Raw genomic sequence first — 25,808 nt, forward strand, 5'->3', positions numbered from 1 at the left:
GAGAATATCATTGCGATATTGTTTATAAGCCATAAAAGCTAGGACCGAAGGTTATTTCTTAATCCTTTATGTTTTTGTTTATGTAATTTAATTTTATGACTAGCATTCATCATCTTATAATTCGTTATAATCCTTAAATTTAAAGGGATGCATACAGATAAATCCCACAGCAAGCCCGGGAAGTAACCCTGGCGCATCAGAATGCGGTTGACTGTGAGGTTGGCAAACGGGTCACAATCAAAGGATGCTGATTCATCAGTTATGGCATTCACAGCTTGGAACCCCCACATTTCATTGTCATCTTCCTCAATGGTCTGGGAGGCTATTCCCTTCCTCATGACAACATTGATCGGGGAAGCAGGAATTGTGATTGTTTTCCCGTTGAAGGGGACCCTGATCTTCTGGTGGAGAGTTGAGGTAACTGCCTTGACGGCATGAATCCTGGGACGTCCCAGGAGCATATTGAAGGAGGCGTCGATGTCGACCCCTGAAAACTGGTTTGCCTATCCAGTGGTCCGGTTGCGACAGTCATAGTGATGAGCCCCGCGACCTTGCGACGAGTGCCGTCATAGGCGCGTACTCCTTGATTTGTTGGGACCAAATCAGCTTTCTTAATACCCAGCTTGTGAGCAGTCTTGAGGGGAATGACATTTACCGCGGATCCGTCATCTACAAGGACCATGGGTACATTCTTCTTGAGACATTGTACGGTAATGTACAGGGCAAGGTTATGATTGGCTCCGAAGGGAGGGATATCTTCGTCAGAGAAGACGACCGGGTTGTTCAAGTCAGGGGCGTCCCTCGTCATATGTGCCATTATTTCTTCAAGGGAAGAGGTGGAGGGCACAGTTAATTTTCCCAAGGCCTGTAGCAAAGCCTGTCGATGCTCAAAAGATGTCGCGATCAGTTGCCAGATCGAGATCTCGGCTTTAGCCTTCTGAAGCTGCTTGAGGATCGAATTCTCAGGAGCTCTTGGTTGAGTGTCTACTTCCGGGATGACTTGGTCGTTTGTTGTCGGAGCGACCGTTGAATTGTTCGGGTTCTGATAGGGGCGTCTGGTCGGACTCTCTTGAGAGGTTTAGTTTTCGGTACTTGTCGTTAGGAGCACCTAGACCAAAACAACATTTATAACTTCACAAACAACTTTACTATTACTAAAGAGGCAAGGAAAGGTCGAATTCCAAGGGACGGGTATTGAAGTAATATTTTCAATTGTAAGTAGCGGTGTCTAGGGGTGTCACAATTTGGGGTTGGAATAGAAGATCACTAAACTAAATAGCAATGAAAGTAAACAAGCAAGATGATTAAAAAGGGGTGTAAACAATTGATAAAAGGCTCTAGGGTGTCATGGGGTCATAGGGGATTCATGGAATTGATCATACAAACATATTCTCAAATTATAAGCAAGCAATTATTGTTGTGATGGATCGAGTTGGTTTATATCTTACAATCCTAGGAAAGTTTGGGTCCCGGAGCCGAATCGATTAGATTGTACAACACCTACAAGTCGACTTAATCTTCCCTACTCAACTATATGCATGGTCTAATGAGACTCGAGTTGGTTTATGTCTTACAAGTCTCATTGAAAAGATAAGTGATGGGTAAAAAACGCAAGGATTCATAGGCTCGCATTTCATCAAACATAACATGTGCATAAGTTGAGATCACAACAAGCAAGCAAATAAACTATGAAAACATATTAAATTAAGCATGAATCATCCCCCATGTTGGTTTCCCCTAATTACCCATTAACCCTAGTTAAGGAAACTACTCACTCATTATCATGTTGAACATGCTAGCAAGGTTGTCAATCATACCAACAAAGTAAAACATGATGAATAAATGAAGATGATTAACAATAATTAAAAAGGGATTAAGAGAATTATACCTACTAATGATTCCAATAATAAAGCAAACAATAATAGAAGTACTTGATGATTGATTGGAAGGTTGTCAATCTCCCAATAATCTTCAATTACCCAAATAAAAGATGAACAAAAGAGAGATTAAGGAAATGAGATTTGTATTAAGACTTGATTAAAAGTTGATTACAAGATTAAAGAGAGATTAGAAATGATGAAAGGCTTTAAAATACCTCCCAAAATGTAAAGAAATGAAATAAAAGGCTTTAAATACCTTTAAATGTTATTAACCAAATATTATCACCGAAACACGGATTTAACCATCATGGTATGAGGAACCAAGGGTGAAAAATATTTTATGGTTAAAAACAAATAAAATAAAATAAAAAAGGTTTGAAAATATTTGATATGGTAAAAATCGATTACAAATATGAAAATGGATTAAAGGGGAAAGACGAGAACAAACAGGGTTGAGTTCTGACATGGGCACCCCATTGAGGCGCGAGCCTATTTGCACAATAAGGGGCTTCTGCCTCAGGCCAAAACTCAGTTTTGGCTCGTTTATCCCATGTTTTGGATCGTGTTATGCATGTTTTAGCATGTTATAGTCATAAAACAAATGAAGACATGATAAAAGAAGGATTTTTACACCCTCACACTTACATGTTTGGTTATGGCGAGAAACCAACGTATGTGTAACAACTTGTTTGGTCGAAAAAGACTCGGTTTAAAACCGTTTTGGTAAGTAAAAAGAGTGTTTTATTAAGATTAGTGACGGTGTAGTGGTCGAAGTGGTCGGTCAAATGATTTAATGCACGATGACAGTACCAAACAATGTGTAAGGCTTGTATTTACGATCGGTAGGTCGTAAATACGCGTCGGATTGTGACTTAAGAAGTCGAGTCGAGAATTTTAAGGGAGAAAAGAGGGGGCGGACACTCGCGTAAGTTCTCAAATGGAGGCATTTGAGGGGTATTTATAGGAAAATGAGTGGTTGTGTGAGTTTTGAGCGACGTGGCCACCTGGGCTGCTCAAAGAGGCGCGAGCCACGTCGCGGGTCTTCGAGTTGTCTTGTCGCTTACACACAAGTGCAATCATGATTTGTTCTATCCTAGGATTTGTAGTCACATGTTTGGTACTTGACCATTCATGAATCCGGGAAATCTTAGTATAGAAGGCTTTGAATGTTTTGTTTTTGGTGGTTGACTCGGTTTGACTCATTGTTGGAGTCAGGATTTGTATTTTTGAGTCGGTTTTTGGTCTGGTGTCAGTTTTGACTTTAGTTAGTGTCATTGCGACCCCATCATCATGCATTAAACACTCCAGGTACTTTTGAAAAGTTTTGAAATGTTTTATTTTCGAAATCGTTTTAAGTTTTTCGACGTAAAGTTGTACACAAACTGTCGATCAAACGCCGCGATTCCAAAACATGTTATAGTCCGATAATCATCGGGTGTTTGTTAGAGTCTCAGCAGATATTGGGTATCTACACAACCAAAACGCGTCCCACTTTACTACGACCAAAAACGACATCGTAATAAAGGAAGCACGAGGACAACCCAAGACTAAAATGACCAAAATGACGTACTGGACTGCTGTCAATGTACAAATGCTAAATCAACCATAAAGAGTAAACCACGATCTCCCGATAGGATAGCTAAATAGCATCACGCTCTCGGGATACAACACATACCCCGACAATCATCGGACTACAACACATAGCCGATATAAGCAGTCCTAGCTTAAGTACAGTACCGGCCTTTCGGTAACCCGACACTATACTCTCGGAATACAACACATATCTGATTCAATGACTACGGTAACTTCCGTAACCCGGAGACTCGTAGCCGGGCTACACCAAATAACCACGGCCGAGTAACTTCAATCCGGCCACCTAGTCCACGACACATGAGCTAGGATCCGAATTGAAATGATCGTAACAAATGAGATTGATTAGCACTAGTATAGAATGACAAACACACAGAGACCCAATTTACTTACATATCCAGCATGGACTAACCATACAACCCAAAGGAGGAAACAACCACGTAATACGGGAATGGGAATAAACACACATGAGTATGAAAATACCACCTTGTATTAGCCGAACAATCTATCTTGCATCTCGTATCTGTTTCAACATAATTAAAGTTTATATAGGGCCTATAATGTTTACTGTCTCACTTGCAACAAAATAAAAATATAGAAAGGCAAGGCCACACAACAATATATCACTCCCATTTACCAAAATTGATAAGTAAATGCATCCAAAACTATCTCTACGTGTCAGTATACACCGTCTTAAATATACAACACACTAACTAGCATTCCAAATGATCCCTACGAATCAGTATACAGCGTCTCAATCATCTCCACATATCAGTATACACCGTCTCAACTATACAACGGGCTAATTAGCATCCAAAATGATCCCTATATATCAGTATACACCATCTCAACTATACGACAAACTAACCAGCATTCAAAATACACATATTTTACAAGTAATATTGAGTAACCTGTCATCGTTACTTTTTTGCGAGCGAACTAGTCCTCCATGACGTAAAAGTCTTGTACCGGACCGTATATCTCAGCCCCTACAACCTTCTTACAATAAATAAAACTGAAAGTATAAAATGGGTTTGTAAAAATCCATAACTAAACTGAATTTTACTTACAAGAAATGACGAGAACGATAAGAGGAGTGCTATGGAACAAAAATAATTGAAAACGGATGACAAACAAAGCACCGACGTCGATTAACAGATCAAATTTCAAAAAAAAAAAAAGAAAAATACGTAAAAGAAGGAAAAAGAACGAAGAAGAAGAAGAAAGGAGAGACGTAAGGTAGTGAAAATGAGACAGCAGCCTGCCAGCCTACTACTTATTATACGTACGTTTCTTCATCGTTAAGTAATTTCGCTAGTTTCTAAAATCGTCTCGAGTTAAATTAAATCAATTTGATAGAGTCCCAGAAATGAAACGAAATCAATAATAAATAAATAAATTTAATGAGTGAAAATAAAACAAACTCAGCTAGTTAACGGAAATAATATGAAACCAGCTCGAATCAGAATTAGTAGCGATTTTTACTAAATTAGCGGATTTTAAAGATTTTTGCAAATTTAGCGGAACAAACTCGAAATAACTAACTGGAAGATTCTTCTCAGATCCGTCTGGAGCCCACTTAACTCGACTTCGATAAAAGGGACTCAGAAAGAAACAAAAAAATTATTAAATAAATAAAACTATTTATGTGAACCCATAAAAAATCAGCTAAACAAACTCGAGCTAACTTTTAAAAGAACTTATTAAAGATTATTAAATTTAACGTAACGAATTATAATGAAATTAATTAATTAGCTGAGAAAATAAATATATAAATCGTTAACCAACGTAATTAAATACAAAGTAGCAACTAAAAGAATTTTATCCAAAATAATAAAATACGAGGTGTTACAATCACCCCATCTTCAAAAAGTTTCGTCCTCGAAACTTGAATGTAGAAAACCAAAACTCAAAGGAAAGACAATTAGTCTTCAAAGATGTCAGTTGACAAAAAGGATACAAAAATTAATACTATATATTAAATCTAGAAACCAAGGGACTTCAGTGTAATTAAAGAAAGTTATACAAATTAATTATACTATATAGTTTTAAATCAATAGCACCGTGTGATGGACCCGATTAAGGGATCTCAATGCAAATATTATATAGTTTGGGTTAAAATTAAATTATTTAGAAGCTTGGTAATTTTCCTAAACATTTGTAAAAGACTAAAACATGGTCAATTTCCTTAAAATAAAATAATTAATTAAGATGGTCAATTTCCTTAAAATAAAATAATTAATTAAGATGGGCTAGAAGATGGTCAATTTCCTTAAAATAAAATAATTAATTAGTATAAACATGCACACTTATGGTATTAATTATTATCATCATAAAATTATATATTAAATTTAAAATCTATGCAATTTTATTAAACTTTATAGTTTATTAGATGTATAGAGATGTTAATTATTTAACATGTAAAAATATAATAAGTAGGTTATAAATAATTCAAGTTAGATTCCATAATATATAATATTGCATAATTCTTTCGATTTGATTTAATGCATATATGTAATATATTTATATAAATATATAATCCTCTTAAAATTGCATGCCTAAGTAGTAAAAGTAATTTCGTCAGTAAAGAAAAGAATTGTAGTAACATTGGATATAATTATATGATATTTTTTTTTTTGGTGAAAAGATATAGTTATATGATAGTAATACTCATTTGAATAGTAAAAATAACAATGTTATCAGCGAGATTAGTGAAAGTGGTAGAAATAACAACGGGAGTAGTGAAATAATCAATATTAATGCGGCAATAGTGAAAGTAACAATAATTAGGCGGGAGTAGTGAAATTATCAATATTAATGCGGCCGTAGTGACAGTAACAATAACTAAGGCGGAGTAGTGAAAGTAACAATGATTACGGGCAAGTAGTGAAATGTTATTACTATTGTTTCATTAATAAGAGTAAAATATTAATAACGGGAGTAGTGAATTTGTCTCAAAATTTATTTAATCGCAATTTTAGGATATGTCATAGAAAAATATATTAATGATAACTTTATAGGTTATGCAACTTTAAGTAGTTTTATTTAATGAAAAAAAAACTAATGGTAAGTAGAGATAGTCCGGGCGAATCCGGGCACCAATACTAGTAAAAGTTAAAATCAAAACAATCATTTAACAAGTTTTCAAGAAAGATTTATAACATTAGTCTCGCCCGATTGAAGATCGAGTGCCCATCGCGAACAAGAACTCTGTCGGTCCAATTCCAAGACAAGCCAAAACAAAACTCAAAATTAATCCGTTAACAAGTGTTACAAAACTCAAAATTTATATATAGTGAAAATTTACATTTGGTAAAACACATTTGCAAAAACAGAGAAAGATGTGTAATACAATCCAAAAATAAAGCAAAATTTTAAATTTAAAGGAAACGGCTTCTCAAAATTCTAATGCTGATTAACGAAAAGCAGTACAAACTGAATCGTCGGGAAAAGGAAAAGTAAAGAAACAATGAGTAAATCGATGGGTAAACATATTGAGAAAAGTTATAAACAAGATGTTTAACGGACTGCAAAAGAACTACAAAAGTTAAATTCCTAACTCGAAACGGAGGAGTGCGAAGAATAAATGAAGAAAATGAGTACTTTAATCCCCGACAATGATCACCTAATACCCAAAGCTTCACTTTAGTATAAGAATAACCTAAATGAAAGAAAACGGAAGTCAACAACTTACTGATAACTCAATGATTTCGGGGCACAGGGAAAAGTGCATCAAAACAATGTAACATGGATGAACGAATTAGTGGAGCTAATAAGTGTCACACACGAGAGATAATATAGGATATCCAATACCAAAATACATAAACTGGAATGACTCGTCACCCTTAGCATTCTATATCTAGAATGACTCTCGTGGATGCCAATGAACACGGATGTTCACAGAGATCTAGAGTAAGGGGTGAGGGTACGTATTAGGAAGCTCTTTTGATCGAACACCTAATCCCGCCCGCCTCGATAGCGGCCTCTACTAATGATTGGGGAAAATCGTCTATACTCGATGTATTGTCAATTTATATGCATGCAATGCAACATCCAACGTTTTAATCCTAACATGTGAGAATTAGACAAGTCGGTTAACACGTAATTTATCATACAAGTGGGTCGAAGTAGAGATTTAAATCGATTACATGTGAAAACATACAAGCAATAATAAAAGGAATATAATAATGAAAACTACAATAAAGAAAATTACAATAATTACATCGGATTAATGATTTATGTCGAAAATACTTTTAAAACGGATAATTTGAGAAAGAATAAATAAATAAACGAACAGGAATTAGGATGATAATACGGTTAATAATCAATTAATACGTAATTAATAAACTAGGTCAAGGCAAAACGGGAGTTCAGAGACAGAAATCAACCAGGAACAGGCGCAGCAGAGCTGCGTCCCTTGGAAGAGGCGCAGCAGTTGCTGCGTCCGTTCCTCGGCTCAGTTCTGGGTGTGAAGCCGGAATTGCAAATTGTTAATATTCGTTGGTGATTTTAATGATCGATTATGAATAATTGACTCGGATGAAAGTGATTAACATATTATTTACATATGATTGGGGTGATAAAGCATGAACATGGATGGAATTAAACAATACGAGTTAATTACAAGATTAAAAGGTTAATTAATGAATTAATTAGGTTAAACAAGCTGTTAATGATGAATTAATGATGGATATGATAAATAACATATGGCAATATATCAAAGATCGAATTCCAGAGACTCAATATTAATGAATCGAATCTCTAAAACCCGGATTGACTTTAATGACGAAAACCCGCAAATATTGGTTATAAAGGATTTAAGTCGGGATTTAATGACGAATTCAATACTAATGATGATGGATAATATGTTAAATTACTATGTTCAAATCGTTATATCAAAGAATCAAACGAAAGAAAATAAAAGAAACGAATTGACAAAAGACGAAGGAAGAAGAAAGGAAGCAGGAACTGCGGCAGCCTCACGAAGAGGCGCAACAGGCGCTGTGTCCCTTCGAAGAGGCGCAGCAGTTGCTGCGTCCTTTCTCGACGTCTGTCTTCTGATAATCAGTAAAAAGGATTTGAAATAAGGTTTTACAAATCGGTTTTAAACATATTTTTGATATAAATCTTACAATAATGATTACGAAAATAAAGAACAATAAATAAAAGAAGGAGTTACACCCTCAGACTTACATGTTTGACGAAACGAGATGAACTAAGTTAATGTTTAGTGATTGCTCGACTCGAATGTACGACGAAAGTGCCCTCGTAAGAGGAAAACGAATAAGATAGATTAAGTTGATTGATTGTGGAGCTGGTCAAATTGGTCGGTCATGCAAAACGAGGCTGGTACTCAGAAGGATCCGAGCTTACGTGGTCGAAAGTTCAAGCACGTAGACGACAAAAAGCAAGAGCGTGGTCTAGAATGCAAAGGGAGAAGAGAAGGGCGGACACTCGCGTGAGAAATATGTGAGACCGAAGGTCTCTATTTATACTAATCACAGGACGGAAGTAGGGTTTTCGGAGAAACTTTGGAAGTGAATCTCGAAAAGATATGAAAAGATATGAAAGATACGCAGAAAAGGACTTGGGAAGAGGCGCAGCAGGCACTGCGTCTCTTAGAAGAGGCGCAGCACTTGCTGCGTCCTTTCCCAAGTGGTTTCCTCCTGCGGAAGAAAGATTTCCGTGTTTTGATTATGGAATAACGGATTAATGTTGTTTTCCTTAATATTTTGTGTGAATATTACAGGAAATTCTTTACCAAAGATTAAAAGATTGCAAAATATGGAATAGAAATATCCGGAACATTCCAGAACATTCTGACTCGGTTTTAGAAAATGAAGACGATTTTAGGCCCGGACTTCAAATGTACTCTAATTACTACCAAAACGACCGTATCGGCACGTAGATGTCAGTTAAGAGGTAGACACAAGTGTTTGAGCGATCACTTAACGATAAACTTACAAACTGTCACAAATCGTTCCGCGTACCAAACATGCGGTTCAATCATCACCGGGTGGTTTGCGGGAGGTGCAGAAATGAGGTATCTACAGAGCCCCCACTTTGACTGAGGCTTGGACAAGGCAAAAGTCAAAGTATAGCCATCAGGTCAATCGAAGATTACAACCTGACGACTATGGCGACGCGAGGCGGTTCAAGGGGTCTGAACCAAGGACCTGTCGTCGGGAACATTTTAGAGTTTGTCGAATATCGGGGAGGGTTGTTTAAAGTCCATTAGACTACGTAAGGAAGCTCGCCAGCCATAAGAAGAAACCATACCTGAAATTCCTTGAAACTCCAGGGGAAACAAAACGCGATATTGGGAGAAGACAGCAGGACGTAGTCAGGAACTGCTGGGAGAAATCTACTCGGGTTGGCTTCAAACAAACTTCAGAAGAGCTTGGGGTCGATGTTGATCTCCATGTCTCGAGAGGGACGATTGTCTGTCGGTAAACTCTCGCTGGGGGAACATAATCGGGAACTTATCTCCATGTCTCGAGAAGGACGATTGTCTGTCGTGAACTCTCGCTGGGGGAACATAATCGGGAACTTATCTCCATGTCTCGAGAAGGACGATTGTCTGTCGTGAACTCTCGCTGGGGGAAATATAATAAAGGTGTGTCGAAACACCTGTCAAAGAATGCTGCTCGTTGTGACAAGCATGGCCTTGACAAAAACATTGCAACAGTTTGCTGTTGGCTTGGAAATACGGATCCGGGCGAGGAATAAACGTCAAACGGACCAAATATGTGATATGGCATCGAGGAAGAGGCGCACAAAAAATGGGCCCACAAAATAACGAACTTATAACGAATCTTTGAAAATTCATATGGAGGGAAACTGAGGAAGAGGTGCAGCAAGAGCTGTGTCCCTTGGAATAGGCGCAGCACCTGCTGCGTCTTTTCCTGGGCGTGTCAATCCTGCGTAAAAACCCGATGAAACAGAGGGGTTTATTTCATTATTTAGAAATACAAACTCTCAATTTCTCTCTCAAATTCCAACCATTTCCGTCAAAATTTGGTCCAAACGCTTGCATTTGCCATGACTAATCGAGGTATGTGTATTATTTTTGCATTAATCTTCTATAATAGATCAAATTAGACCGACAAAATTAGGGTTTCCAACCCTGAAATGTCGAAAATTTGGGGCTTTTCCCCCAAATGATTTTGCCTTGCAAAATTGACCTTGTAAATGGCTAATTGGTAGTATAAGGATCATAACCATGTATTTGTTTCGAATTTTCATTGAGTTTTTAGCATTTGGGTGGAATTGTGACGGTCTCACAGCTAAACCGTAAATCGCTTCGAAAAATAGCCTTAGGATTGCCCATTTATGACAAAACTTGGTATTTGAAATCCTTTTATTATGGGTAAACTTCCTACCATCTCGGAATTTTGATTTGTGACAGCTTTTTAAGGACACTCTTCTAGGGCATAATCGCCATTATAACGAAATGCTGTCGAAATTCCGACTCGAATCCATGACTAGGCTTCAACTTAGGCTTGACTTGACACTAATTACCACATGAGTGGACGGGTTTGTGGAAAAATTGCCAAGGATGGCGAGAAAAGAGCGATTTCGGAGCTCCGAAAACTCGAAAATCCCCTAATTAAGGCTTGTCGTCACTTGACGCGGCCTAAATTCACTTTAATTTTGCAGGTGATGAGGCTTCTACATCTGGGAGGGATCTCATAGACGTGGACACCGCTCTTAACCCTTCATAGATGCTTGAGGAGGTGTTGGAGGAGGTTTCACCGCTGCGGTGACGGCTGCTGAGGTTGCTGAGGACGAGGTCCTGGAGGAGGAGGTTCCTGAGGAGGAGGAGGCCCCGAGACGGGCCAACATTGGATGGGGTGGTCGCCAGCTGAGGGGAGCACCTGCATGGGCTGAGACCTGGGACAGTAGGCACTTGCTTTGGGCTGCGGAGGGTCACCTGTCCTACAGGACGGTGAAGAACTTGGTAAATCGAATTCATCACTCTTCATTCATCCTCTTTCATTTCTATTTGTCATTCCTTTTCATTTAAACTAAAGATAGCTTTTGTCTCAAACAAACATAGGAGGCCGGGAACATCAGATCGTTCTCGGGCTACACGACGGTGATGGGGTGCTACGAGAGGCTGTCAGCGGAGGAGAGAGCCATCATCGAGCGGGGAGCGTTCAGTGCTTTGGTGCAGGCTTGGAGGGATATCACGAAGAGGAAGCTTCGGGCCAACCTTAGCCTGGTCCGAGCTTTCTTGGATCGGTTCTGGGACACGACGTCCACCTTTCACATGCCTTTTGGTGAGGTGGGGGTCACGTTGGAGGATTACGGCATGATTTCTGGTCTGCCGTGTGGGACTGAGGTGGTGGAGTGGTTGGAGAATGCCATGAGAGTAGACTCGGCCGAGGCTAGGAGGTTGATCGGCTGGAATCTGATGCCGAAGGCTGCTGCGGTGCCTGGATTGGTGCCTAGTTCTTACGTCAGGGACTATTTTGCGGGGAAGACCCCGGCGTCGGTGGTGATCGAGGGGAGGGAGACGGCTCCTCCTCCCTGCACTGCAGAGCAGAGAGTCCGTTTGTGGCTCTGGTGGTTCTTGTCTTCGATCTACCTCGGAGACAAGGGGAGAGGCTGTCGACAAAGCTCCTTCCCTTTCTTTCTGACCTGAGCTCCCTAGGGCGTTGAGACTGGGTTACTGCTGGTTTTGCGGTCCTCATCTGCCTCATGAGGGCCATGGTTCGTCCGGAGTTGATGGAGAAGGGGACTTCTCCTGCTGCTGTCGGCCCTGGACTGCTGTTAGAGGTATGAACCTTCATTTCATTTTATGAAAGATCATTTCCTTTTCTTGTCAAATCACGAAAGATCGTTTTTGATTATCTTGCTTTACATGCGTGGGTGTACTCCTACTTTCCGAGCCTCGCGCCCAAGAGGACGGAACAGGTGGAGAAGGCCTATCCCGTTGTGAGGGATTGGGTGATGTGTCGTACGAGGAGTCGGTGCTCCTTCCACGACGTCTGTCGACGGAAGGTGAACGCTCTTCAGTTGGACGGCGTGAGTACTTCACCTTTGTTCGCTTCTTCATTACCTTTTTCAGAACTGATCATAAGAATGACTTCTTGTTTTCTTTTCCCAGTGGGTGCCCAGGCCTTGGGTGGAGTACGCTGGCGCTCCTCCCTTCGTGACTGAGGTCTTTCGACCTAGGAGCTCGAGTCGATTGCTGTTGAGGACGTCGAAGGGTCATGTGTGGTACTTGGGTGAGCGCTTGGCTCGTCGGTGCTCTCGGGATGTCTTGTCGGTTCCCATCGATCCCCCTAAGACGATGTTCAGGGAGCCTTCCGAGGCTGAGTATGAGGCTGACTTGGCGGGTGTTGGTGGTGACGCCCTCCTTCTTCTGGGCGAGGACTGCTCGGCGTTCCTCTACGGGAGGTTGGCGTACTGGCCGGTCGTGGTAAGTGTTTTACTCTTTGTTTTTGATTATTTTGAGAACCCGATGAATGATCATCGGCTTAAATAGAAATCCTTTGACTTTACAGGAGGTCGAGGCGGCAGGCATCGAGCCCCCAGAGTACCCCGAGACCCTCGAGTACACTGACGCGACGGGGATGACGACGATCTCCGAGCTGCATGACTTTGACGTGGCGGTGAGAGATGCTGGCTTGGACGAGTGGCAGCATCTGATTTGGAGAGTGAGTCTCCTAACTTGTATAATTTTGTGTAAGAACACATTTGTTTGAGTTTGTCCAATCGTTAAGAATCTCTTCTTTTAAAATGTAGGTTGCGCCATCCCGGTTCGTGGCTTTATGGAGGGTAGCCAACCGGCTGCGGGTTACTGCCGTCGAGGCACTTGCTGGCGGTCGAGGACGTCAGGTATTAACCTTCCGTTTACTTCATTTTCAAATTTTCCTTGTGTTTGAAATGATTGACATGAACCAATTCTTGTTGTTTGCAGAGGGAGCGTGAGCTGGAGCGAGAGCTAGCCCAGTCTCGGGAGGAGACAGCTCGCCTGCTGAGGGAGCTCGAGGTTCGTAACACTGAGGTTGCTGCTCTCGAGGCGAGAGTTGCTGAGCTAGACGGCGACCAGCAGTATCTTGATTGTTGCTTTTTGTTTTCGGCTGTATTTTGTACATTTTTAGGACCTACATTTTGGACATTCGGACTTTGTTTTGGGGCTCGAGCCCCCAGTTTGGTGTACATATCCCCTCTTGATTGTATATGTGATGGCCTGAGTGCCTTTGCTGCTGGGTTGCTTTGTCTGTACCTGCAGGTTAGCTTTGAACAGGTGATGCGATCCCGCTAAGTGTTCACAAATTAAGATGTGGTCGTTGGTCACGGTCGAATCAAAACACAATTTATAGCTCCACAAACAACTCTACAATTAGTAAAGAGGCAAGTAAAGGTCGGATCCCAAGGGACGGGAGTTGAAATGAGATTTCTATTGTAACTAGTGGTGTCTAAGGGGGTGTCACAAATTGGGTTGATGTAGAAGGTTACTAAACTAGAATAACAATGAAAATAAACAAGCAAGATGAATAAAAGGGGTGTAAACAATTGATTAAAGGCACTAGGGTGTCATGGGATCATAGGGGAATCATGGGATATGATCATACAAACATGTTTTCAAATTATAAGCAAGCAATTATTGTTGTGATGGATTGAGTTGGGTTATATCTTACAATCCTAGGAAAGTTTGGGTCCCGGAGCCGAATCGATTAGATTGTACAACACATACAAGTCGACTTAATCTTCCCTACTCAACAACATGCATGGTCTAATGAGACTCGAGTTGGGTTATGTCTTACAAGTCTCATTGAAAAGATAGGAGATGATAGTAAATGCAATGATTCATAGGCTTAGCATTTCATCAAATATAACATGTGCATGAGTTGAGATCAAAACAAGCAAGCAAATAAAACATGAAAGCATATTAATTTAAGCATGAATCATTCCCCATGTTGGTTTCCCTAATCACCCATTAACCCTAGCTAAGAGACTACTCACTCATTATCATGTTGATCATGCTAGCAAGGTTGTCAATCATACCAACAATATGAAACATGATGAATAAATGAAAGTAATTAGCAATAATTAAAAAGGGATTAAGAGATTATACCTACTAATGATTCCAATAATAAAGCAAGAATAAAAGAAGTACTTGATGTTTGATTGAGAGGTTGTCAATCTCCCAATAATAACCCAAATAATCTTCAATTACCCAAAATAAAGGATGAACAAGAGAGAGATTAAAGAACTAAAACTTGGATTAAAGCTTGATTAATACTTGATTACAATATTGAAGAGAGATTTGATTGATATTAACTACACTAATTATTGATAAGAAGAACATGCTCCTCTAATTAGACTAATGGGGTATTTATAGTGAAAATTAGGGAGGATGCATTAGGGTTAACTAAGGGCTAAACTAGTAATTACACTTTTTAAGTTGAGCAAGGAGGACCCGGTATTTTTGGAGAGAAGGGCTTCTCTTTTCGTAGCTTGAAGAAGACAATCCGTCTTTGTGAAGAAATCCGGGCGGAATAGGGTCGGGACGGGCGGATTGCACCGTTGGAATCCGAGCGGATTCTCGGGAATCGGGCGGATTGTTGAGGGGGAATCCGAGCGGATTCAGGCAAGGACGCTCGGATTGTCTTTGGGCTGGACGGACGGATTGTTGACAATCCGCTCGGATTGTCAGTCAGCATAGTAACTTCTTCTTTTCTTCCCTTTTCTTCATAAATTCCTTGGGGATTTCCTTGGGGACTCAAGGATCTTTCCTCAACATTTCTCTTCTACTTTGATATGTACAAAGGCCTTCTAATCTTGTCTCTCCTTGATGCTTGGTCATTGGATTCGATCAATTTAGTCTCGTTTTGCCATGAAAATGCAAGATTCTTACTCCTTTCCTACCAAGGGATCAAAATCTCAAAGAATATGCAAAACAAAGAACTAAAGATAGGAAATGACCCAAATAAGCACTAAAAAGCATGGAAACAAGGCTAATTCGGGGGCTAAATATGCGCCAATTATGGTCACATCAAATATCCCCAAACCGAACCTTTGCTCGTCCCGAGTAAAGAGGTGACAAAGACTAGGACCAATACTAACCTATCCTAATAATATAGCCGATATGAGACAATTAGCGGGTCTCACTCCGCCCCTTCAACTCACAACAAGACAACCATGAGGTAGGATGCCTTCTTGCAAGGCAAGGTGGGTCTTGCCAAAATGGCGACACATCCAAACATTAAGCACACAAAAACACATAATGGATGCATCTACAAAAAGAATAGCCACTCCCTCATCAAGTGGCGGAAATTATCTACAAGGGAAGCAATTCAAGGGTACACACTCCTTCATAGATGCAATTTGTTCAAACTACTAAGCCTAGAAGGATACCAATAAATCACCTCCAAGTTGTGTCAAGCTAGGGTACCTTTGTCCTCAATCGTTAAATGCTTTCGTCAAGAATAGACTCCCTATGGTGTTAGAAACACTGGAGGATCGCGGAATTCCCCCTCTTGCCTAGACAAGAAGAAGGGTCGTCCCCTCTCTACCATGCACAAAAATGGATATGATGGATAAAGGGATCAATAAAATTTGAGTTTCATTTGGGAGTTTTGCTTTTGTTTTTGTTTTCCCCCCAATTTCTTGTGGCATATAACATTTGAGAACACTTTCTTGCCATTTCTTTTGATTTTTGGCATTTCAATACATGACAACTTTTTTGCATTTCTTTTTGAACATTTTCAAAGTCACCCCAATTAGTAACGAGGGTGCCTTGTATTTGAAGCTTAGGAGTTCTATTTTTGCTCCTCTTTTCATTTGATGCATTTTTGCAAACTTTCTTTCACTTTTCATTTCATTGAACTCAAATTGATTTCTTTTTTTTTTTGTGCCCATTCCCTTTTTGATGACAAAAATGTATGGTAGAACATGGATGAATGATGGTTGCATGGTTTCAAGGGTCACCTTGGAATAAACGGTAGCCAAGGAGTTATCACACCACAAGGTACTCTTGACTAGGCCTTAATCCATGGGTCAAAGGATACTAGCATGACACATCCTAGGGTGTTTTACAAGCATTCTAACAAGCAAAGTCTTAAGAAGAAAAAGCATCTACTAGGGCCTATATACACTTGTCAAGCTTCCCAAGTAGACGGTTTCGCAAAATTTCTCTAACATGCAACTACATGCCATGATGCAACTAGCATATAAACATCCTAATGCAAATGATTCTACCAACTAATATGACAAACAATCTAAATGCAAGTCCTAGATTCACATTGTTATACCGCATCGATCAAAATAAAGCCACATAGTCATTAACATAAAGAGGAAAAAGGAGATTGGAAAGATCATACCATGCGGTCTTCAATATCCTCATGTCTTGGATGTGGCGTAGTCAATCAATGTGAACAAGGATAAAACAAACACGATATATACAAGACAATATATACAAAGGAAATGAACTTGTTTTTGGGTTTTTCAATTTTTCCAATTTTTATGATTTTTGAAATTTTTCAATTTTTTTGGATTTTTGAATAAGAGTTAAATGTTAGAATTCCCATCCCCACACTAATATGGGCATTGTCCTCAATGGCCAAAATGATGGAAATTATGTAAAGATGATGCATGATTTCTATACTAAATGCAATCTACACTAAGCTATGCTACATGATGCATGGTTTTTGTTATGACGGAGAGGATAATTTAGATTACCTCCCGTTGCGTATGCATTAACTTCCCCAAACCGAGTGAGACACTATTGCTAATGTCCAAGGATGGGTATAGTTCATGCACACACTATGCTATGCATGAAACTAATTTATCATTTTGGATTTTACAAATGGGAACAATAGAATGAGAACACCTCAATGGTACCGAGGTGTGAGTCCTTTGATGTTGCTAGGACTACTCCAACAATGATCAAAATTAAATAAAATACAAAGAGAGAAATAGACAAACCATGAGAGTGTAGGAGTCTCCAAGGCTTGCTAGTCTTCCATCATGCTATCATCATCACTTCCCTCATGAGAAGTGGTGACATTGCCACTTTCCTTGTCATTTGCTTCTTCACTTTCTTCCTCATCTTCATCTTCACCATCCTTTTCTCCTTCACTTGCTTCTTCCTCAATATTATCATCAACTTCTTCATCATTTCCAACAACCTCATTGTCACCCACAACGCCCCTAGATGCACCCGGAAATAAGACTTCTCTATCCGCCCAACTAGGCAAAGGACAAGATGGATCAAGGAGTCCTTGCCTAGCTAAATGTAGGAGGGGTGGATATTGAGCCAAATAAGCATTTTTCCGATCTTCATAGGCTTTCTTGTGCATTGCTTGGATGAGAAGAGTCACATAGTCTTTCCCAACTTCAACTCCTTCTGGCTTGAACTCTTCATACTCAAAGGGGTAAGGTGGTATGACAATGGAAGAGGAGGGAGCTTCAAGATCACCCTTTTGTTGTTGAATGATATACTCGGCTTCTTCGGAAAGGGGAAGTAGATAATTGGTCCGGTGGACGCTTAGACGACAAATCTTCGAGGGCAAGGTGAACGATCTAGCTTCACTAGTTAGCCATCCATACTTAGTGTCAAGGGGGTTTTGGGCAACCCACTTGAACTTGTGAATCATAGTATGCATATCAACAAGATGGCCACCCTCCTTTGCTTTGTACTTGTTATCCTTATTGAAGTTAGGATCAAAGTGCTTAGCTAGGACCGTGACTAGGCCGCCATTGACAATAACGGTCGTGCCCTTCTTCCCACTATCGATGTTGAGCCATCTATCTACCAAGAGCCTCAAAGAGTTGTAAGGCTTGGTATGAATTCTTCCGATATTCAAAGCCGATTCAAGGAGAATAAAATCAAGTCTTGTGAAATGATTGGTGTCTTTCCTAGCAATTATGGTATTTCCCACAACCTTGTGCCATACTCTTATGCCCGGATGGTGGACCAAAAGAGCACGACTCGCATGAAAATCCTCAAATTTCTTCCCGGAGATTGCCCCCCAAAGAGGCTCGGGGTCATACTTTCCATAATGCTTAAGATAACGCGATTCATCACTAAGACCCAAAATTTCACCCAATTCCTTAAAGGTAATGCGTCTACTAACATTAGCTAGACGAAACTCGAGATTTTCCCTATTCTCAACTTTGGTGACTTTCAAAGAACTTAAAAATTCCAAGGTAAGGGAGGGGTATGTCAATTCCCTTGTTTCAAACAATTTCTTTAACCCCATGGCATTGAAAAAGGCTTTTGTTTGTTCAAGAACACCCAATTTTTGTAAGGTATCTTCACATATGAATTTGGTGGATTGTAATGACTTCATAGCAAACTTGACAAAGGTATTTCTATGGGTATCGGAAATAAAAGTTACCTCCGGATAATGCAAAAGTTGATTAATTACCGGAGTAGAAGGTGTTGTTGCTCCCATAGAAGGTTGTTGTTGTTGTTGCACTTCCAAGTTTGGTGTTGCTACCACTATAGCCAAAGCTTTCTTTGTTTGAAGAGCCTTTTGCCTTTGTGAGAGTGCCTTAGCCTTTGGTGCCTTTGTTGCCTTTGTTGCACCCTTAGTCCTTGCCATTGATGAGCTTAACCAAGAAAAGAATGAAAAATCTTCAATTTGTAGTATGCCCAAATCGATTTGAAGGTGAAAGGCTTTGCCTTTATGAAAACAAAAATCGACTCAAAGGTTGAAGATTTTGTTCTTGGTTTTGATTTTTGTTGAAGAAGGAGTGATTAATTTGGTGTTGGAAGGATGGTTTGATTTGTTTTTGTTGAATGTTGTTGAGGGTTTTTGTTTTTATGATGGATAGGATGAGGGTTTTGATGTTGTGGGTAGTGTTTATGAATGAATGAATGAATGAATGAAGGTGGGAGGGGTTTTAAAGAGGCCGAAAATTTCGAATCTGCAGGGGCAATCCGTGCGGATTCTTTCCAATCCGTGCGGATTCTGCTCTTTCTGGGCATTGCAAAGCTCGCCTAAAGACGGGCGGATTTTTGACAATCCGCTCGAATTTGCTGAACACGGGACGGGCGGATTTGCTCAAAGACGGACGGATTTCTATCCAGAGAAATTTGCTTGTTTTCCTCAGCTGCAAAGACGGACGTCTTTCTCCCAGGACGGACGGATTCTTCAAGACGGGCGGATTTTCAGAAATCCGCTCGGATTCTTTAACAGTCAAGAAAATTTCAAAATTCAGCTCAGTTCAAGACGGGCGTCTTTTCTGCAGGACGCTCGGATTACATAAGACGGGCGGATTCTTGGGAATCCGCTCGGATTCTTCCTCTGTGTACACGGATTCAGTTCCACCCGTGCACAGCGCATTTCCCTTATCATTCTTTCATTCTTTCTTCAAGTCTTGTGTTCTTCATTGTGGGGGCACTACTAAGGCATGGATAGCCTAGGCAATTGCCATCCCCAGACTAAGGTAAAGCACTACACATCAATTGAAATTGTTAGTCCCTCCCTCACTTCTCTCTTACATGACAATTATTTTGATCAAAGTAAATAAAAATCCAAAGATGACAAAAATGCAATACAAGAATTGAAATGTAAGTTAGGGAGTTAGAAATATTTACAAGTGGTGGTTTAGGGAGGACTCCACCAAACTCTCATTCTTGATGAGATGTCAAGGGGGCATGTCCAAGGTGTTGTTGATGTTGCTCAACACCTTGAAGAAGTAATCAAAGGCTTGTTCATTATCATGGTAGAGGTTCTCAATGGACCGTGGCCCTTGTTGTAGATCATGATCGATGGCATGTCCAATGTAGGGATTAAAAATCCCTTCAAATTCGTCGTCCCAAAGACCACAAACTTCATTGAGTTGATCATTGAAAATCTCTTGCTTAGATGGAGACAACTCTCCCAATTTCTTCTCTTGGCCAATGAGGCCATCCTCTTCTTCCTTGGTTGGTTTTGATGAGCTTTGCAAGCTCTCTTTGTCACAATTCACTTGCTCTTTGAATGGAGCATCTTCAATTTTCTTCTTCCATTGGAGTTCCGATTTCTTCTTCTCATCTTTTCGGCTATAATGATCAATCATAAAACATGGCTCATGCAAACGAGGAGCTCTCATAGTCTTGTCAAGATTAAAAGTTATGCTTTCATCTCCCACTTCTAGAGTGAGCTCACCATGTTTCACATCAATCACCGCACCGGCGGTGTGTAGGAAAGGTCTTCCTAGGATGATTGGAATGTTGGAATCTTCCTCCATATCAACAATGACAAAGTCCACCGGGATGAAAAACTTCCCAATTCGCACGGGGACATCTTCCCATATCCCTAACGGTGTCTTCGTCGATCTATCGGCCATTTGGAGTGTGATGTTGGTGCATTTAAGCTCTCCCATCCCCAACCTTTTACTTACCGAGTATGGCATGACACTCACACTAGCCCCTAGATCACATAAGGCTTTGTTGATCGTCGTGTCGCCAATGGTACACGGTATTGAGAAGCTTCCCGGATCCTTTAACTTTGGAGGTGAACTCCCTTGAAGTATTGCACTACTCACCTTAGTGAAGGCGATAGTCTCAAGTTTCGGATTGACTTCTTCTTTGTGAGGATATCTTTCATGTATTTCGCATAGGCCGGCACGTGATTGATTAATTCCGTGAAGGGAATTGAGACTTCTAAATTCTTCACAATTTCCATGAATTTTCCAAGTTGATCATCAAATTTGGGCTTGGCTTGACGACTTGGAAAAGGAAGTCTAATCACAATGGGCTCCTTCTCCTTGGCTTTGTCTTCATTTTTCTTTGAACTTTCTTCTTTTGATGATTCTCCATCTTTGGAGTTTTGCACAATTTCTTCCTTTTCACTAGCTTCCACAACTTCATCCTCAACTTGCTTCTTCGGTGCTTCATACCTTGTACCACTTCTCAAGTGAATGGCACTAACCGTTTCATGTCTAGGGGGATTACTTTGAGGTGGTAATTGCCCCTTTTGTCTTTGTGAGCTTGAAGATGCTAGTTGAGTCAATTGGGTTTCCAACATCTTGGTGTGAGCTAGAATGTTGTTGATGGTGGTTTCTTTTGCTTGGCTATCTTTTTGCATTTGAGTGAAAAATTCTTGTTGGTTCTTTTGCATTTGGAGGACCGCTTTTTGGACATCAAAACCTTGGTCATTTTGGTGATTGTATGGATTTTGATTTTGGTAACCTTGGTTTTGATTGTAAAAGGGTCTTTGATTTTGGTTTCTCATGGGTGGTGGAGTGTATGTTGTTTAAGGGTTTTGAACATTTTGGCTTTTGTATGAGAGATTTGGATGGAATTTGGTGTTTTCATTGTAAAAGTTGGAATAAGGGGTACCACTCTTGTATGCTTGGAAAGCATTCACTTGTTCATTTGTTCCCCTACATTCACCTTGGTCATGTCCCAAAGTTCCACAATTCTCACATATCCCACTTGGGATTGATGGGGATGCCGTCATGGCATTAACATGATGCTTCGATGATTTTGAGTTTTCCTCAAGTCTAGCCATAGCTTGTTCAAACTTCAAGTTGATTGTGTCAATGTGAGCATTAAGTTGAGCACCCAATTGAGTAACGGAGTCCACTTCATGCTTTCCTCCTCTAGTAGCCTTGCGAGGTCTACTATATTGTGAGTTATGGACCGCCATTTCCTCAATCTTGTTCCATGTTTGATTGTCATCAACTTCGGTGAACATTCCATTTGATCCCATATTGAGAATGTTCCTAGAATCTTCATATAAACCATTCCAAAATTGTTGCACCAAAAACCATTCGCTGAGTCCATGGTGAGGACATGAGCGACAAATACCTTTAAACCGCTCCCAAGCTTCATACAAAGACTCTTCATCCCTTTGCTTAAAACCCGTAATTTGAGCTCTTAGCATGTTGGTCTTTTCCGGTGGGTAGAATTTTTGTAGAAAGCTAGAGCCAACTTCTTCCAAGAATCTATTCCAAGGGTGGCCTTATCAAGGCCCTTCAACCATTGCTTTAAAGTGCCGATTAAGGAAAAAGGAAATAAGACCCATCTAATTTGGTCTTGAGTCACGCCCGTTTGAGAGATAGCATCACAATAATCGCAAAAGGTTTCCATATGAGAATGAGGGTCCTCACTAGGCATCCCCCCAAATTGGCTCCTCTCAACTAGTTGGATGAAGGCGGACTTGGCAATAAAATTTCCGGTGAGATGTTGCGGTGTAGGAGTACCATTTGGTAGATTCTCCTCGGTGGGTATGGAGTGTGACGAGAATTTTGGCATTGTAGGTGGATTTTGTGGGGTATTGTGTAATGGGTTTTCTTCTCCTTCTATTGCGAAAGGATTGACAAACTCACTAGTGGGTTGTACAACTTCACCAACACCTCTCAAATTCCTCCTAACAAGTCTCCTATTGTTCGTCAAGGTTCTTTCGATTTCACGGTCAAAAGGTAACAAATCACCTTGTAACCTTCTAGACATGCAAAATATCAAACAACTCAAAAACAATTAGAACAAACCTTGAGGAGTTTTACTTCCTCAAGGCGAAGAAAGACACAACTAATAACAAAAAGGAAATCTAAGTCAAACAAACACCGTCCCCGGCAACGGCGCCATTTTTTATGCGATCCCGCTAAGTGTTCACAAATTAAGATGTGGTCGTTGGTCACGGTCGAATCAAAACACAATTTATAGCTCCACAAACAACTCTACAATTAGTAAAGAGGCAAGTAAAGGTCGGATCCCAAGGGACGGGAGTTGAAATGAGATTTCTATTGTAACTAGTGGTGTCTAAGGGGTGTCACAAATTGGGTTGATGTAGAAGGTTACTAAACTAGAATAACAATGAAAATAAACAAGCAAGATGAATAAAAGGGGTGTAAACAATTGATTAAAGGCACTAGGGTGTCATGGGATCATAGGGGAATCATGGGATATGATCATACAAACATGTTTTCAAATTATAAGCAAGCAATTATTGTTGTGATGGATTGAGTTGGGTTATATCTTACAATCCTAGGAAAGTTTGGGTCCCGGAGCCGAATCGATTAGATTGTACAACACATACAAGTCGACTTAATCTTCCCTACTCAACAACATGCATGGTCTAATGAGACTCGAGTTGGGTTATGTCTTACAAGTCTCATTGAAAAGATAGGAGATGATAGTAAATGCAATGATTCATAGGCTTAGCATTTCATCAAATATAACATGTGCATGAGTTGAGATCAAAACAAGCAAGCAAATAAAACATGAAAGCATATTAATTTAAGCATGAATCATTCCCCATGTTGGTTTCCCCTAATCACCCATTAACCCTAGCTAAGAGACTACTCACTCATTATCATGTTGATCATGCTAGCAAGGTTGTCAATCATACCAACAATATGAAACATGATGAATAAATGAAAGTAATTAGCAATAATTAAAAAGGGATTAAGAGATTATACCTACTAATGATTCCAATAATAAAGCAAGAATAAAAGAAGTACTTGATGTTTGATTGAGAGGTTGTCAATCTCTCAATAATAACCCAAATAATCTTCAATTACCCAAAATAAAGGATGAACAAGAGAGAGATTAAAGAACTAAAACTTGGATTAAAGCTTGATTAATACTTGATTACAATATTGAAGAGAGATTTGATTGATATTAACTACACTAATTATTGATAAGAAGAACATGCTCCTCTAATTAGACTAATGGGGTATTTATAGTGAAAATTAGGGAGGATGCATTAGGGTTAACTAAGGGCTAAACTAGTAATTACACTTTTTAAGTTGAGCAAGGAGGACCCGGTATTTTTGGAGAGAAGGGCTTCTCTTTTCGTAGCTTGAAGAAGACAATCCGTGCTGTGAAGAAATCCGGGCGGAATAGGGTTGGGACGGGCGGATTGCACCGTTGGAATCCGAGCGGATTCTGGGGAATCCGAGCGGATTGTTGAGGGGGAATCCGAGCGGATTCAGGCAAGGACGCTCGGATTGTGCTGGGGCTGGACGGACGGATTGTTGACAATCCGCTCGGATTGTCAGTCAGCATAGTAACTTCTTCTTTTCTTCCCTTTTCTTCATAAATTCCTTGGGGATTTCCTTGGGGACTCAAGGATCTTTCCTCAACATTGCTCTTCTACTTTGATATGTACAAAGGCCTTCTAATCTTGTCTCTCCTTGATGCTTGGTCATTGGATTCGATCAATTTAGTCTCGTTTTGCCATGAAAATGCAAGATTCTTACTCCTTTCCTACCAAGGGATCAAAATCTCAAAGAATATGCAAAACAAAGAACTAAAGATAGGAAATGACCCAAATAAGCACTAAAAAGCATGGAAACAAGGCTAATTCGGGGGCTAAATATGCGCCAATTATGGTCACATCAACAGGTTTGGTAAATGACGGTTTATGCCGTCATGCTGCCGAAATTTACACGGAAATCACATAGAACATACATTTGTACACATGGCCTAAATTAGCGCAAAACAATGACTCGAAAATGCAAAAAATTTGCCGGAAATGACCGGACGGTAGGGAGGGTTACCCCCTAAAAAAAGAAAAAATAGAACCATATAAGTTTGAAGGTTAATGTGGGATGGGAGTGAAATGATTCCCCAAAAAGAAAAATAAAAAAAGAAATGTATAAGTTTGGAGAAAATGAATAAATTAAATTAAATTGGTGAGATTGTAGGGTAATATCCGTATAAAACCCCTTAAAATTAAGGACTATAACGTAATTTTATCATGTGATTAATTGTCATAAACGAAAAACAAGAGAAACGATAAAAGAATAAGAATCAACCTCGGGTCCTGTGCAAAACGGCCTAAGAACAGAAATCAACGTAGATTTCCTCCTAATTGTTGCACCCAAGATCGTCTGAGACTATGCCCCTTGTGCTAGAAATTGCTCTCTGATTGCCTTGCAATATTGAGAGAGCTTTTTTGAGTTTTCTGATGTGAGATCTAGAATTTTAGAGAAAAATGCTCCAAAACCCTAATTTTCTTTCAAATGAAAATGATTAGGTCAAAAGGAGAAAAGGACTCTCCTTTTGTTCATCTCGGCCAAACCGTGTACCAAGGGAGGGAGTGGGCTTTCCACTTTCTCCTTATTTAACTCGTGGTCCGACTCGTTTTGCTAAATGTATATGACGGGTTTTTAATTATAAATCGTCATCCTATATCGGATATTAAAATATCGACTAGTAGCATGAATCAGTCGACATGTTAATACTTGTCCGACAATGACAATATTGTATAATTAATTAATTCAATATACATTAATTAAATATAACCGTTTATATTCAATTTATGAATTAACCGCTTAATTCACCTTAGCCAGCATTATTTAATCCGTATTAAATAAATATCTCAACATCGCGTTTGACTAATTATTAGTCAATAACTCCGACTAACCGCTTAGTCATAT

General features: G+C 39.8%; 1 non-coding gene across 1 annotated transcript; it reads left to right on the plus strand.

The window, feature by feature from the left end:
• Positions 1-22,199: 22,199 nt before the first annotated feature.
• LOC141624297 (small nucleolar RNA R71) lies at positions 22,200-22,306 on the plus strand. The gene has a single exon (XR_012534103.1). It is a non-coding gene; the product is annotated as a small nucleolar RNA R71 (small nucleolar RNA).
• The last annotated feature ends 3,502 nt before the right edge of the window (positions 22,307-25,808 follow it).

The sequence above is a fragment of the Silene latifolia genome, chromosome X (assembly GCF_048544455.1).
Source record: "Silene latifolia isolate original U9 population chromosome X, ASM4854445v1, whole genome shotgun sequence".
Lineage (NCBI taxonomy): Eukaryota > Viridiplantae > Streptophyta > Magnoliopsida > Caryophyllales > Caryophyllaceae > Silene > Silene latifolia.